The sequence below is a fragment of the Equus przewalskii genome, chromosome 17 (genome assembly GCF_037783145.1).
Source record: "Equus przewalskii isolate Varuska chromosome 17, EquPr2, whole genome shotgun sequence".
Lineage (NCBI taxonomy): Eukaryota > Metazoa > Chordata > Mammalia > Perissodactyla > Equidae > Equus > Equus przewalskii.
This window is the reverse complement of record NC_091847.1, coordinates 28,338,654-28,355,558: the sequence shown is the minus strand read 5'-3', so window position 1 is coordinate 28,355,558 and position 16,905 is coordinate 28,338,654. Positions and strand designations below refer to the sequence as shown.

The following is a 16,905-nucleotide window of genomic DNA, read 5'->3' as shown; positions in this document are numbered from 1 at the left end:
GAAGAAATGGATAGATTTGTTTTCCTTTTTTTTCTTTGTGAGGAAGATTGGCCTGAGCTAACATCTGTTGCCAATCTTCCTCTTTGTGCTTGAAGAAAATTGTTGCTGAGCTAACATCTGTGCCAATCTTCCTCTATTACACGTGGGATCCTCCACAACATGGCTTGACAAGTGGTGCTAGGTCCATGCCCAGGATCTAAACCAACAAACCCTGGGCCACTGAAGTGGAGTACATGAACTTAACCACTACACCACTGGGCTGACCCCTGGACAGATTCTTTTAAGACCCAAATTACAAAAACAGACACAAAAAGCAACTGAAGTCATCGATAACCCTATAGCATATAAAGATATTGAACATGTAATTGAAATGTTATGAGAAAAGAAAACTCCAGACTCAAATAGCTTCACTGGTATAATCAATCAAATTTTTAAAGAAGATATAATAATGATCTTACACAAGCTCTTTTAGAAAATGAATAGCCAAAGGATTCCAGAGAAAAAAGAACAAAGCTGGAGGTATCACACTCCCTGATTTCAAATTATACTACAAAGCCATAGTAACCAAAACAGCATGGTACTGGCACAAAAACAGACACACGGATCAATGGAACAGAATTGAGAACCCAGAAGTAAACCCACACGTGTATGGACAGCTAATATTCGACAAGGGAGCCAAGAGCATACGATGGAGGAAGGAGAGTCTCTTCAACAAATGGTGTTGGGAAAACTGGACAGCCACACGCAAAAGAATGAAAGTAGACCATTCCCTTACACCATGCACAAAAATCAACTCAAAATGGATTAAAGACTTGAATGTAAGACCAGACACCATGAGACTTCTAGAAGAAAACATAGGCAGTACACTCTATGACATTGGTCTGAGCAGCATATTTTCAAATCCCATGTCTGACTGGGCAAGGGAAACAAAAGAAAAAATGAACAAATGGGACTACATCAAACTAAAAAGTTTCTGCACAGCAAAGGAAACCATCAGCAAAACAAAAAGACAACCTAACAATTGGGAGAAGATATTTGCAAACCACATATCAGATAAGGGGTTAATATCCAAAATATACAAAGAATTCATACAGCTCAACAACAAAAAAACCAACAATCCAATTAGAAAATGGACAAAAGATCTGAACAGAGATTTCTCCAAAGAAGATATACGGATGGCCAACAGGCATATGAAAAGATGCTCAACATCATTAGCTATCAGGGAAATGCAAATCAAAACTACAGTGAGGTATCACCTCACTCCGGTCAGAATGGCTATAATTAACAAGACAGGAAACAACAAATGTTGGAGAGGGTGTGGAGAGAAGGGAACCCTTGTTCACTGCTGGTGGCAGTGCAAACTGGTGCAGCCACTATGGAAAGCAGTTTGGAGTATCCTCAGAAAAGTAAGGATAGATCTACCATATGATCCAGCTATTCCACTGCTGGCTATTTATCCAAAGAACTTGAAAACACAAAGGCATAAAGATACTTGCACCCCTATGTTCACTGCGGCATTATACACAATAGCCAAGACTTGGAAGCAACCTAGGTGCCCATCAAGGGACGAATGGATAAAGAAGATGTGGTATTTGTACACGATGGACTACTACTCAGCCATAAGAAATGACGAAATCCAGCCATTTGTGACAACATGGTTGGACCTTGAGGGTATTATGCTGAGTGAAATAAGTCAGAGGGAGAAAGTCAAATACCATATGATCTCACTCATAAGTAGAAGATAAAAACGACAAAAAAACACACACACGTAGCTTTGGAGATTGGACTGGTGGTTACCATCGGGGAAGGGGGGAGGGGGGAGGGCAAAAGGGGTGATTAGGGTCACATGTGAGGGGATGCACTATAATTAGTGTTCGGGTGGTGAACATGATGTAATGTATACAGAATTCGAAATATGATGTACATCCGAAAAAAATAAAAATTGAAAAAAAAGAAAAGAAAATAGAACAAGAGGAATAATACATAAGTAATTTTATGAATTCAGTATTATGCTAATAAGGCCAGCATTGCCAAAACAAAAACATTACAAGAAATTGAAATTACAAACCAATATCCCTTAGTAATATAAACACAAAAGTCATGAACAAAATATTAGTAAATTAAATTCAACATTCTATGTATATACATATTTATATATAAATGAATACATATATACATTTCTATTAAACATTCAAAGAAGAAATAATGCCTATCCCCCCAAATTCTTCCAGAAAATCGAAACAGAGGGACCATTTCCTAAGTCATTTTATGAGGACAGCATAAGCCTAATTTAAAAAGCAGATAAAGACATTACAAGAAAATTACAGACAAATATCTCTTTTATATATTGATGTAATAATCCTCAACCAAATATTAGCAAATTGAATACAACCATATATAAAACAACTTACACAAAAACTGAGCAGAATTTTTTCAAAATATGCAAGGAGATTTCAATCTGAAAATCAATCGGTGTAATCCACTGCACCAACAGGTTAAAGAAGAAAAATTATATGATTATATAAATTGATACAGAACAGGCATTTGACAAAATCCAACACCTCTTCATGGTAAAACCTCAATAAACTAGGAATAAAGAACTTTCCCAACTTGATAAAGAGCAGCTACAGAAAATCTAGAGCTAACATCTACATAATGGTGAGAGACTGGACGCTTTCTCCCTAAGACAAGTATGCAGGCAAGGATGCTCTTTCTCATCACTTCTATTCAACACCACATTAGAAGTCCTAACTAATACAACAAGACAATAAAAGGTATACTCATTAGAGGGAAGAAAGAAAAAAGGCCTTATTCACAAATGACATAATTGTACATCTGGTAGACCCCAAAGAACCTAAAAAAATAAAAATAAATAATAATAATAACAGTCTCCTGAAACAATAAATGAGTAGAGCAAGGACGCAGGACATAAGATCAGAAGACAATAATCAATGTTTTCTTATATACCAGCAATGAATAATTGAAATTTGAAACTAAAAAAAAATACAATTACCAGAACAAAAATAAAAATGAAATCATTAGCAATACGTCTAATAAAATCTACAAGATCTATATGTGGAAAGTTACAAAGCACTAGTGAAAAATGGTATAAAATAAATACTTATGTGTACATCCTAATATAAATAAATAAATAAATAACTTGAGGAAAAGATAAATCTCCTATACAAAAGAGCCCAAATAATCTATAGTTACTCCACCCTGAAGGCGGTGGAGCATAACTTCCTATTCCTTAAGAGCAGACCATGTATAGTGACTTCTTTTCAAAAAGCACAATATGGTAGAAAAAATAGCAGAAAGGTAGCAAAAAGGTAGGAAAAAAATAGTAAATTTCCAGTGGAGAATCTTGACAAGCACTACCTTAGCTGGGTGAGCAAGCTCCATGTGAACAATGACAACACGAGTGGGCAGTATTTACCTTTGATATTATGTGATGAAAATGGCACTTTACCTCTGTGGTCTTCCACTCAAACATCCATAACTCCATCTAACATGAGAAAAATATAAGACAAATGCCAACTGAGGAACATTCTCCAAAATACCTGACTAATACTCCTCAAGCTTCAAGGTCATCCAAATAAGGAAAGTTTGAGAAACTGTCACAGCCAAGAGGATTTAAGGGAATATGAGGATTCAGTGTAATGGGGTATCCTAGACTGAATCTTGGAACAGAAAAAGGACGTTAGTTAATAAGAATTAAATCTGAATAAAACATAGACCTTAGTCAATAATAATGTGTCACTATTGGTTCCTTAATAGTGACAAATGCTCTACAGAAACATAAGATGTTAACAATAGGGAAACTCAGTATGAGGTACGTGAGAAATCTCTGCACTATCTGTCTTCACAGATTTTCTGTAAAAAATTTATTCTAAAATAACAAGTTAATTTTAACAATCAAGCAACGGAATTTAACACATGAGCATAATAAAACAGAAAAAATGACCATCTCAATATATGGAAAACATTTAACAAAATTTGACACTCATTTATAAGATAAACACTCAGGAATATAGAAACTTTTAATTAAGCTCTTCAGAAAACAGAGCTTACCTTATACCTAACAGTAAAATTCTGAATGCTTTTTCCCTAAGATCAGCACTTCTGCTAACGTTGCACTGTAGTTTCTAGCCTTTGCAGTAAGGCAAGACAAAGAAATAAAACTCAATCCGACTGGAAAATAATAAGCAAAACTGACTTCACTCATGTAGGACATAACTGTTTGCAGAGAAAATTCTAAGGAATCCACAAAACAGGTATTAGAACTAATAATTGATGTAAGAAAGGTGGTAATACATAGTAGTTATTAAAAAATCAATAAAATTCCTATATACTAGTAAACAATTGAACATTGAGATAAAATGCCAGTAAAATAGCATCCAAAACCAAAAATAGTTAAGGATAAATTAAACAAAATATGTGAATTATACAGTGAATACTATGAAACACTGCTGGGGAAAATTAAATAATTGAGAGATATTCTATGCCAGTGGACTGGAAAGATTCAATACTATTAAGACGTTAATTTGCTCCAAATTGATCTGTAGATACAACCTAATTCCAATTAAAATCTCAGTAGACTTTTTTCCAGAAGAGATTTACAAACTTAAATCATAATATATAGGGACAAGCAATTTATACAGAATAGTCAAAACTATTTTACAAAAGAAGCTTACAATGGGAGTGCTTATATACCTAATATCAAGATGTATCATAAAACTACGGTAATTAATAAACTGTGTCATTGGCATAATACAGACTATATCAATGGGGCCCAATAGGGAGGCCAGAAATAGACTCAAATATGTGTTATCAGTTGTGATAAGGTTGTGACAAAGAGGCCAAGTAATTCTATTTGGAAAGGATAATCTTTACACAAACGGTGCTGGACCAACTAAAATCCATAGGGAGGAGAATAAACTATAACACCTACCTCACATCATAGACAAAAAATAACTAATAATGGATTATAGACTCAGAATAGAAAACATTTGTTTACAAGACTAGTGTGTGGATATTCACAGCAGTGTTACTCATAATAGCCCCAAGATAAAACAATACAAGTGTCTATCAACTACTAAATGGATAAACAAAATGTGACATATCCATACAACGGAATAATAGCAGTGAAAAGGAATTAGTCACTGCAATATCTGATAACATGGATGAACCTCAAAAACAACATGTCAGGGCCTGGCCCTGTGGCCAAGTGGTTAAGTTCACACGTTTCACTTTGGCGGTCTGGGGTTTGCCGATTCAGATCCTGGATGCAGACCTACCCATCGCTCATCAAGCTATGGTGTGGCAGCATCCCACATAGAAGAACTAGAAGAACCTGCAACTGGGATATACAACTATGTATTGGGACTTTTGGGAGAAAAACCAAAAAACAGATGTTTGCTCAGGGCCAATCCTCCTCACCAGAAAAGCGTACCTTAAAACATTTTAAAAAAAGCAAATATGTCATGAAAGAAGCCAGACATAAAAGACCACATGTTGAAGGATTTAATTTGTATAAAATTTCCAGAAAAGGCAAATCAGTACAGACAAAGCCAGCAGTTGGGAGTTGAAAGAAGAAAATTTTGCTGTGGTGGAAATGTTCTAAAAGTCTATTGGGATGACAATTTTACAGCCTTATAAATTTACTAAAATTCTTTGAAATATATACCTACAATGGTCAAATTTTATGGTATTTAATTCACACCACTATAAAATTGTTTAGAAAATAAAAATGACCATAAGACCCAGTGATCATGCTCTTTGGTGTTTACCCAAATGAAGTGAAAACTTAACATCCACATAAAAACCTGCACAGGAGTGTTTATAGCAGCTTTATTCATAATTGCCAAAATCTGGAAGCAACTAAGGTGTCCTTCAGTAGGTGAATGGATACATAAACCATGGTATAGCCAGATAATGGAATATCATTCAATGCTAAAAACAAGTGAGCTATTGAGCCAGGAAAAGACATGGAGGCAATTTAAGTGCACATTACTGAGTGAAAGAAGCCAACTAGAAAGGGCACAGATTGTACGATACCAACTACATGAGGTTATGGAAAAGGCAAAACTATGGACCAAGTACGAATATCAGTATTTGCCAGGGGTTAGGAGGTGGGGAAGGATGAACAGGCAGAGCACAGAGGATTTTCAGAGCAGCGAAGCTACTCCAGCTGATAATACAATGGTTGATATATGTCATTATACATTTGTTAAAACCCATAGAATGTGCTAAGATTAAACTTTAAAGTTAACTCTGGACTTTAGGTGATAATGATGTGTCACTGATTGATTGATTAGTTCATTGGTTGTAACAAATGCACCTTTTTTTTCTGTCTGGATTTTGATAGTAGGGAAAGCTGTGCATATGTGGAGGCAGGGGCTATGTGGGAAATCTCTGTACTTTCCACTCAATTTTGCTGTGAACCTAAAACTGCTCTAAAAAATAAAGTCGAAAAAATTAATAAACTCAAAAACTGAAAAAAATTAAATAAAAATGAATTATGGATCTAAAATAAAATCCAAAACTATAAAATTTCTGGGAGAAAACAGAAGAAAGACTATGAGCCTTTGGAGTAGGCCAAGATTTCCTAAATAGGACATAAAATAACACATAAAAGGAAAAAAGGATACACTGGACACCATCAGTTTAAAATTTACTCTTCAAAATACTATTTAAAATTTTAAAATGAGAGAGTCTGTCACATACTAGGAATAAACATTATATATATAAAATATATGACAATAATAATATAGAAAATAATACTAGATCCCAAAGAACACTGCGAAAGTATTTTAATGTAAAATTCACAAAAGTCAATATAAAAGTTCAACTAATCTATGACACAATGCTCCATACATTTATGTAACAGCAAAAAAAATACAAATTTATAGCATAATGTGAGAATACTATATATCCTTCAGAATGGCTAAAGTTAAAATGATTGACAATTTTCTGACGCTTAACAGAAAACGTTTTTTGACTCCTGCTTTCAAATATTCCTGATTCACTTGTCTCTTTTGTGTTTTCTATTTCTAAAATATTTTATATTTAAAATATTATATTTCTAACATATTTTTGTCTTTTTCTATTTTTATCACCATTAGTTGGCTTATAATATGTCTGAATTCATGTATAGTTTGAACTTTAAAAAAATTTTTAAAGAGATCATATTATTTATACTTCCCCTACGTGTATGTGGAATTGCAAATTATGTGTTGTAACTTTTCTCCAGTTTCCTTCCGTTATTCCTTTTACGAGATGTGCCATTTATTTGCCTTCGTTTCTTTTGTTCTCTTTCTCCTCTTCTTTTCCCCTTTCCAATCACTATACTTACTTTTCTGTGGTTATTACTCATATTTGAATTTGGAGGAGGAGGTGGTGTGCCAGGTAGAAGAGGCTAATTTATCATATGGTAAAAATGCCCAAATTACACAACAAAAGTTGTTAATGTTATGATATCTAACAATTGCGGCTCAGCTAGAGGTCAGTTTTATTTTGTTACCCTCCTCACTCTAGGATCAAGGTAGATGGAACAGCTGCTATCTAGAATATTATCTGGCATTATGGCAGAGAAAAAGAAAACTCCACAAGCAGTCTCTTGTGGAAATTTAACTATCTTTCATGAGTGACATTCATAACTCATGGACCAGAACAGGTCACTTGGCTCCAAATTACTATAAAGAGTTAAGAAATACAGTTCTATCCTGTGCCAGCAATATTTGGACAGCAACGCTAATGACTAGTACAGGTGAGGTTTGGATGGGGGTCAGCTAAGTTATGGAGTCTCCAATTTCAAGGTAGGTTTGTTTTTTCTTATTACTCACTCACAAAGTCTATTGCTTCTTTCACATTAGGAGTGTTTTTCCCTTCCATTTTTGGCCTTAAACGTGGATAGGATGTATAGAAACGCTGTTTACATCACTGGTTCTAATGATCACACGCACAGGCCTCTCCACCGTCTTCCAGGTCTCCCAGGACCCTTATTCTTCCCAGGAATGGCTCATAAACCCTAGAAACGGCACATTAGAATGATTTCTCCCTCAACAACTTCTGTGTTTATGGCCTGTGTTGTCAACCTGAATCTCAACAGAGATGCTGGTCAAGTCCCTGCTTCTCATGACTAAAGAAAAAGTCATTGGGATAGACCTGCGCTGCACCATTGCCATTTTGAGAGCTCAATTTTCTGATAAAGTGTCAGGAGATATGCAGGCACCCTAACATTCACTGCCATTTTGCTCCCTATTTCATTATATCTGGCAGGAATAAAACCAAGCTTTATTTTGGTTCTTGGGTTTTTTTTAATTTAGTTTTTTTGTTTTTATTTTATGCTATATCAAGAAAAAAAGGAAAGGTTAAAGAAAGTGAGAAAAAAGAATAAAACACTTTTATTCTCCTATATTTCAAGGAAAGTTTCTATGATCAGTTCCCTAATTCTTTAATGGAACTATTTCTAACTGTTCACAGACTTGGAACAACAGAGGATTTTGCTGTTCTTTTTCCAACTTGTCCCTCTCAGCCCCTGGGAGCTGCATGAGTACTTTCTTCAAAATATTGATGCCCTATCCTTTTCCTCCTTTCCCACTACAGGTCTTTATTTTTCTTGCCTCTGCTCTTAAACTTTGCTTCTCTCTTCAATCGTTCACCATCCAATTCATTCCAACTACTACTAACAAATGAATTTCCCCCAATCAGTGTTCCCTAAGATGAATACTATTCATTGCCTACACAGTTAGTCTTCATGCTTTTCTCTCAGCATACCTGATGAGAATTTAGCACTTTAGCTATTTGAACTTAGGCTATATGAATTTCGTTAAAGCTTATGCTATATGATATAAATGCAGGTTGAGACTAAATAATGGAGAAGCTTAAATACTTGTCTAAGAAATTTAGCCTTCAGAGGCTATCATATACACACAAGCAGAATATTCTCTAATGACTGCAGTCAGAAGCCAATCCCTCCTGTTAACTCTAACAGCATTTTCTCATTTATTTACAGTATGTTGAAATGGATTTTAACATGTATTTTATGTCTCCTTAATGTCAAACACAATCTCTTTATATCAGTATCTTACCTGAATCTGATTCAGATATCTTAATTAATCAATTAAAGGATAGAGGGCAAAATATATCATTGATGTATTATACTCATAATTGTTTAAAATTGTAGTAGATAAGATAGATAATTTGCTCTGTATAAATAATATGATTTGTTTGATGCTTTATTATCTCATTTACAAGCTATCTTAGAAAATACTTATAATTTCTCTCATAATTATCAATGAAGTGAGATCAAATTTGCTACTCATCCTTCCTTTTCCCCCTCGATTTTCTTTCTGAATCAAACTCTACATTCTGTCCCTCATGACAAGAAAAATTTCTGCAAAGCTTTTCAATTTTCCGAAAAATGTCTAGCATACAGCCCTAGGATATTATAGCTGCAAAACACGAGTTTCTTAGCACTAAAACCTAATTTCATTGCCTACAGGTACTGTTATCATTTTGTTCTTTTAAATTATTGTATTTCGCATATACAGTAAAAATACAATTTGGGCAGCAACGCGCACATTTTTTAACTACATTTGATTCAGTGTAGAACCACCTAATATATCTTTTTAACAATTTAAACTAAAACAATTATCAATACATAAAACTTTTTAGTCTGTTTTTATAGTTAAAATAAGATGCATTTCTCATGCATTTCTTATTCTCATATAATTATTTTTTCCCCATTCCTGTTTTTGTGAAGGATCATTACAAATTCCTGGAGTTAAGAGGTTTTTCAACTGTCAAGCCGTTTTATAATTTATGACTTTTAAAATTTATGCTGCCATACTTTTTCCATCATTAATAGTGGATTTTGTTATGAATAAACAGAATACTAGACTCGTTTTTCTTTCTTGTACTTAAATGGGTCGTGTCTTTAGGATTTCTAGTCTTAGAAATACATCAGTTTACATTAAGACGACTCAGCATTCCCAGTAAACCATCCATAGCCTGACATCTGATACTCTGATTTCCTGAAATTAATACTTTATTCGCCCACGAAAAAAAAATGCAAGTATATTAATAAGAATGGTAACATTTCATACATTCAACATTCAGCAAGTTGTCTATTACGTCAGACTTTGTTGAGAATAGCTCGTACCTGGTTCATGAAAAGTAGCAGAAGTTGTGAAGAAACTGGGTAGCCAAAACAATCCTTCCAAACATTTCCCAAGTCATGGCACACATGGAAGTCAATAAAGTCTGTTCAGTTCACTGAGACCACCGGTTACTTGTCTAACTGGATGTTTGGATTCAAAGCTGGTGGTGCCCAGCCAGGGCTCCAGCTACCCAAATCTCTCTCAGCTGCCTCCAGGGCTGAGTGAGTCAGAAACATGGCACAGCTGCTGCCCATTCACAGCATGCTAGGGAAAAGCTCCCGCTCAGGGAAGCTGAGAGCAAGAATGCATCAAAAGGAAGGAACTGGGCGCCGAGAGGCGAGAGGCAAAAGGCACAGACAACTGTTCCTGACAGTTTTGACTCGGCTGTGACCGGTCACCTACATCCAGCTACTGAGTCCATAATTCCTTATCTAAATCCCTTGGTGCAAGATGTCTCTTGGAAAACAATTTTTCCCATCTCAAAAAGGTAATTTGTTGCATATATAGCATGTATTACTTAATTCTCCAGTGCCGCCTGGAGAAATATCTTGTAAGAATAATCATGTAAAGTAACATAATTAAAGACTATGAGTAATCTCCTATCCAGGTCAGATTTTGATACCAAATAAGTTTATGTCAAATTGGCTTCACATGGGGTCAACTTGCCACCAAATAAGTTTCAAAAAGTCGTCTGATTTTTAGAACTATTTTGATTTCAAAATTGTGGGAAAAGCTTTGTGAACCAGTATAATATTAGATAGTCTACATTTATTATTATTTGTCCTTACTAATATATTCTGTTATCATCCAAGGAGAGTTTTAAGTACTAATAATTAAAAGGTATAAATAGGGGGCTGGCCCTGTGACTGAGTGGTTAAGTTTGCGCACTGTGCTTTGGTGGCCTAGGTTTGCCAGTTTGGATCCTGGGCACAGACCTACACGCTGCTCCATCAAGCCATGCTTTGGTGGCATCCCATATAGAAGAACTAGAATGACTGACAACTAGGATATACAACTATGTCCCGAGGCTCTGGAGGGGTAGGGTGGTGAAAGAGGAAGATTGGCAATAGATGTTAGCTCAGGGCCACTCTTCCTAACCAAAAAAAAAAAAAGGCATACCTTTTTAAAAAAAAGTATATATAGGACTATGGAAGTGCTAGGAACACAAAGGTATGGCACAAGTTAGCCCATTGAAAAAATATGAAACAAAATAATTAGAATTGATTGCATTTTGAAAGTCTCAATATCTTAAATTTATTTATTTTTTCATGTTCTTATTATTTCCTGTACTTCTAAAAGACTACATTTAAAACTTGGGATGCACAGAACGCTGCGTCATTATTTCTTCATCTCACATGAGTAACACCATCTCATTTAAGAAATGGAATGCATGAACTGATTACTCTGAAAAGAGAGAGTTTCTGCAGCATTCTGTTTTTTAAACAGCACCTTGTAATAGTTGGGCTTATTGCATTGAAACAATCTACTCCAAGGGCACTGTTTGCATCAAAAGGCTTCTCCACATAATGTGAAAGTTTCTTCAATTGTGAGCTGTGCAGTAGTAGTAGTTAGGGCTTTATTACTTAGTTCTAATTTGTATTGATGGCCTAAAAAAAGTAGCATGCTTTGCAGTTCTATGAAAGAAAAGATTATAAATGGAGATTAATTATAATTTTGCTAGCTCAGTACTTGTAAAACTAAAGCAATTTATATTCTTTCTCTTAATGATCTCCATTCCTGATTGCAGTAATGTAATCTAATTGTGATTATGATAGTATCTGAATCATGTGGGCCTCAATGTGATTGAAACTACTCTTTGCATTAAAAAGTAATTTTGGAGTAATGATGAAAAGTTACTGTGGAAAATTGGCAAGTAATATATTTTACTCTGTATCTTAAGTTTCTGCTTTCATTTTTGATTATATCTCATAGCATGGATAAGTATGATATTATATCAAGGATTTATTACATCAAAGCCTTATCGACAATAAGTATAAGTGTCAGGGATAAGCATGATATTATTGAAATAATAGTGATATGGGTGAGTCAGGGAAATGACGGAAGATTTAAAACACTAGGATAAGGTTTACTGAAACTAGAAACCAAATAAAGAGGGGGAGCCTTCAGTATTGCACAGATATGATAGCCAGCAGAAAGAAATGCTGTGTTTTAGCTGACACAGCACATACTGTTTGGATAGACATTAAGGAAAATAAGGATAGTCAGGTGTTTTGTGAATGTCGAAATATACCTCAGGCTATGAAGAAAAAATAGAGTAGGAAATGTTTTTCTTCTAGATAAAATTTCCTTTGCAATGTTGAAACTCGTTCAGGGAAAAAAAAGTACATCTCACATTTGTGGTCAGCTAAAGAAAATGATTTTTGAAATCATACCCTAGAATGTGAAAAACAAGTGAATGAATACTTAATGTTTGAGAAATATTTACTATAGACACACTTTGATATGTACATATTGTGAAAATAAAGGAATCCAAGAGATGTTGCTCTGGGAAAAGATATTTTGGAAAGAATGCAAAAGCACAAAAGCGTATTTATCTGAATCGTATAAGGCATGATGAATTTGTGGGAGAAAATTACAATTAAAAATGCTTGTGATGCATTTAAGATTCATTTAAATTATGACTAAATGAGAAAGCTGATACAATTTTAAAAAAGAACAGCATAAGCAAAATTGTGTTTAAAATATCTAGAAACAGATATTAAAGAATGAGAATTGAATTGACAATAGGTAATAAAAAGAGAGAAGCTAACTAATGGGTAACTATCAAAATGTTTGTGGACAGATTAGCCCTTTTTTGTTGTTATTCTTGTTTTTTTTTTTATAACAGGAAATATTTGCTAATCCTTCAAGCAGTTGTGTGGATAACCTAAGAATACCAAGGAGGTGACCTCCCCATAGCAGTGATTCCAAATATATGAAAGCCAGTCTTTCAAACCATCTTCTCAGGGTGACACCACAGGAGGATAAAAAGATAAACCAAAAAAAATTACAAACGCATTTTGTAGTTACTACTGACAGTGAAAAAAATCCTCTTTCTCCATCCCTGGAGTCTGTGAGGATCCATTTGAAAGTGTCTCTTGCAGCATTGATGTAACGCAGAAGAGAAGGGATTGACTATATATAAATGGCTCACTGTTTCTGGTAGGAAGAAGTGCATTAACTCTTTCAGGCCACTAGAGTCCATTTACCAAATTACTTTTCTTTCTCTCTTTCTTTTAGTGCCACAAATTGTACTGAAGAAGTAATGCAACTCCATGAAGTGCATCATTTACTCCCATTCTGTCTTCGATGTTTATGTACAGATAAGTGCCTTGTCTATTGCCCTTTGTAGACTCTCCCTTTAAGGGGAATACACTGTGAAATAGATACTCTCCAGGCTCAGTCAAGAAGAGAATATCTTGAGCCTCTATGGTACATTACAGCCAGTTATAATAGACCAGGGAGGGAAGTGTGCCTCCTGCCATAATGACTGTAACATGATGACCCTGTGAACACATAGATGCATCAAACTGTAGCACTGAAACTTTTGCAGTTTTTCTTTATCGGGGTTAGTATAGCTGTAAGAATGTCCAAAATAGACAAGATGCTTATTTCTTCCCACCCTGCTGGTGAACTTATTCCCGATATGGAAACAGGATGAGCCTGCTTCACCTCGTTTCTACCTTCTCAAATGAATTGCAAAATATTTGCGCTTCAGGACAGAAAATCTATCTTTGTTTTTTCTGGTGAATCATGAGTCTGTGGTCATGATATTTTTGTCAGCCTCTCTCAGAAGAATATGGAAACGTTTTGTAGCAGAAAAATTGTTAGGTTCTTGGACAAAGACTCTAGACGTATTAAGCTTTTGGTGGTAGAGCTATTGGTTTTGGAAAAGTCTTGGTGCAAGTAGCTCATTTATTTATTCACACACTCAGCAGGTTTGTGTTAAGTAAGTGCCTGCAATCAACAAACACTGAAATGAGCACTGGGGAAACAAGGGTCATCCCACCACCCGTGAGTACTTTCTCCTATGGCCTACAAGCCATTGGGAAATACATCTCATTCTGTTCAGTGCCTTCATTCAATTGTTCCCTTGATATAACGGGTGAATTGGAGGACACTAGGCAAACAGAACGGGCATATCTAATTTACTGTTGGGTTTGGGGGAGACTTCCTAGACAAAGAAATTGGGTGTCGTAAATCCTTGGTGGACACTGGAAAAAGGAGATCTAAAGTCCCATTTCTATCCCTTCAGTGTGTCTACATGGAAGAGGCATTAAAAAAAACTTTTAACACTTGGTGGATAGCTGTACAATCATACATTTTGTTGAGTGAGATTGTTGTGTGTATTACTGATTCTCAAGAGGACGCAGTGAGATAACAATGTAATTTCTTTTTTTAACACGTTCAAGTCTCCCTTTCCTCTTTTCCTAAACTTCAGGCTGCTTTCTTTTGTCTCCAGCCATTCAGGGACAGCCCATTTGCAATAATATTTCTCCTGCAACATTAGTTATGACTACCGATATGTAGCATATTTTGTGAGAAAATGATAACTGAATTATTAAATTTTCTTTATCTAAGGCAATGATAATCAGCCCAGACTGGACTTTAAGAACACCTGGAAAACTTTTCAAAAAATACTGATGCTCCATCTACACTAATTATACCAGAAAACTAAGAGAGAGAGCTGAGCAAATGACTCGAATGGACTAACGTGTGGAAAGACCATCTGTGCTCTTGAATGAGAGAAATATATTCACATTATAGGTTACAGGACCAAGCCAGTCACTAAGGGCAAACCAAATTCATTAGGTCTATATAACAACAGAAGTGTGGTAGTGTCAACATCTGTTCTTACCTGTTCGTTTTTATATAGAACCTTAGTTAGTATCATTAGGTCTAATTCTTGGTTCAGAAAATGTCTCAGCATTTCCTTTTATATTTTGACCAGGTTATCTCTTCACAACTATCATAGTAAGTCTTGACTTAGCCCTACGTAATAATCTCTCCAGTCTGGAGATTAACATGTTCAATGTTTGGATTTAGGAGGAAAATTGCTTATTAAAGTCCATAATTCTTAATGTCCATGATGTCTTGAGTTTCAAGGCCAAAGACCATGAAATCATGGAATATATTTGGTCAATCAGAGTAACAATGACTACTATTTATTGAGCTTCCATTCCAATGACTATGCTGGGTGTTTTCCATGTATAACCTCATTTAATCCTCAGATATGTTTGTCTTCATTTTATGCACAAGGAAACTGTATCTCAGAGAAGTTTCACAAATTTGCTGAGGCAACACAGCACATGCAAGCCCATATTCAAACCCAGGATATGTCTGACACTAAAGCTATAATCTTTTCACCCCACCATACTCCCTCCCTCTATAGAAAACACTGAAAGTGTCTTTGGAAAAGTTGTATAGAAATTCCCTCAGAAGCTAGGGCACTTTTCTATGACAAGGGACATATAACTGTAGTTATAGTCACAGAACAACCCAGTTATGTTTGACAACAGCGCATGAAAACAAGACCTCTTAAAGGGAGATTAATGCCATCAAATCCTTTCAACTCAGACCTACACCTGCTTATACAATTGGCCTTTCACATACCAGTCGGTGAAATCCAGCCTTGGGAGAGTGAGACACATGCAGTATTTATATTGTTGTTGAAAGTTTCACGGCCTTCAAACTACACAGGTTGGAATTGAATTTGAAAATCTGTCTCCTGACTTCTTTTGAGGAATCACTAATCTTCCAAAGGATGCTGAGCTGGCTCTGCACAAACGGGTAGGCTAGAGAAAGAGGTTATGCTGTGGCTGCTAGAAGAGGCTATGCTGTTTTCTTCTTTACTTAGAACAAAAAAATTACTTGCTATATTGAAGTTATTCGAAATCAATATCAGAAAGAATACTTCCTTAGCCTTAAAACAATAGAGCGAAGCCCTGCCCCTATCATTTTGACTTCTGAGTACATACAAAGTAAAGAGAAATGGCTAAATATAGGCTGAATTAAAGTCTCTTGATCTGGTAGACCTAGGTCGGGAGCAAATGGCCGGCTGCGACTGCTCCAGCATTATTTTTCAACAAACGGGAGGTAAACTGTGGCATCATGCTAAAATTACTGAGGTCTTAAGCCAGTCACTGTTTATTCCAAGTTGAGAAAGAACAATCTATTTCTGCATTATTTTCTATAACATCCAAATTCCTGGAGTTGATCTCCTTTGCTTTAAAACAAATATGAGATATTATTTGATCAAGTTGAGATTGCCTAGTGCTTTATTCTTCTCAAAGCTGTGCAAATACTAGAGTTAACTAATTCCTGAACTGCATAAGTGATAGGATATTGGAATCTGAAGAACCATGTAATGTTTCCATTTAACATCTTTTTTTGTATCTTGTTTTTATAATAGTCGATGTTGTCTTTTGCCCTAAGAAGAGGGGTAGCTTAAAGTACTTCCCAAAGTGGCAGAGTTGCAGGAAAAAATCCGATTGCCAAAAGCCAGTTTCTTAGCAACAGCACCCTCTCAATGTGTCACAAAGTCTGAAGCCCTTTGGCCCCTCAAAGGAAGTTCCTTAGGTGTCTTTTACACATTCAATGCTTTGTGATAGTTGAGGCCTGCTGGCTGTCAACTCCGTCCCTTAAGGGAACTTGACAGATCTTAAAAAAAATCAATTTTAAGCTCACATGCCCCAGTGGGTGCCAAAGCCACTTCAGAGAGCCTGAAAGATGGCTGAGTCGA

General features: G+C 35.5%; 1 long non-coding RNA gene across 2 annotated transcripts in view; it reads right to left on the bottom strand.

Annotated features, from left to right (window-relative positions):
- LOC139076787 (uncharacterized) overlaps positions 1-10,473 on the bottom strand; it is a 159,552-nt gene extending 149,079 nt beyond the window's left edge. Inside the window, exons 1-2 of one of the 2 annotated variants that reach the window (XR_011528745.1) lie at positions 10,166-10,473; positions 3,437-3,505 (exon numbers count right to left, since the gene is read on the bottom strand). This is a non-coding gene — a long non-coding RNA (uncharacterized lncRNA). The remainder of the gene's footprint in view (positions 1-3,436; positions 3,506-10,165) is intronic. The other variant, XR_011528744.1, reaches the window with a different exon arrangement.
- Positions 10,474-16,905: the final 6,432 nt, after the last annotated feature.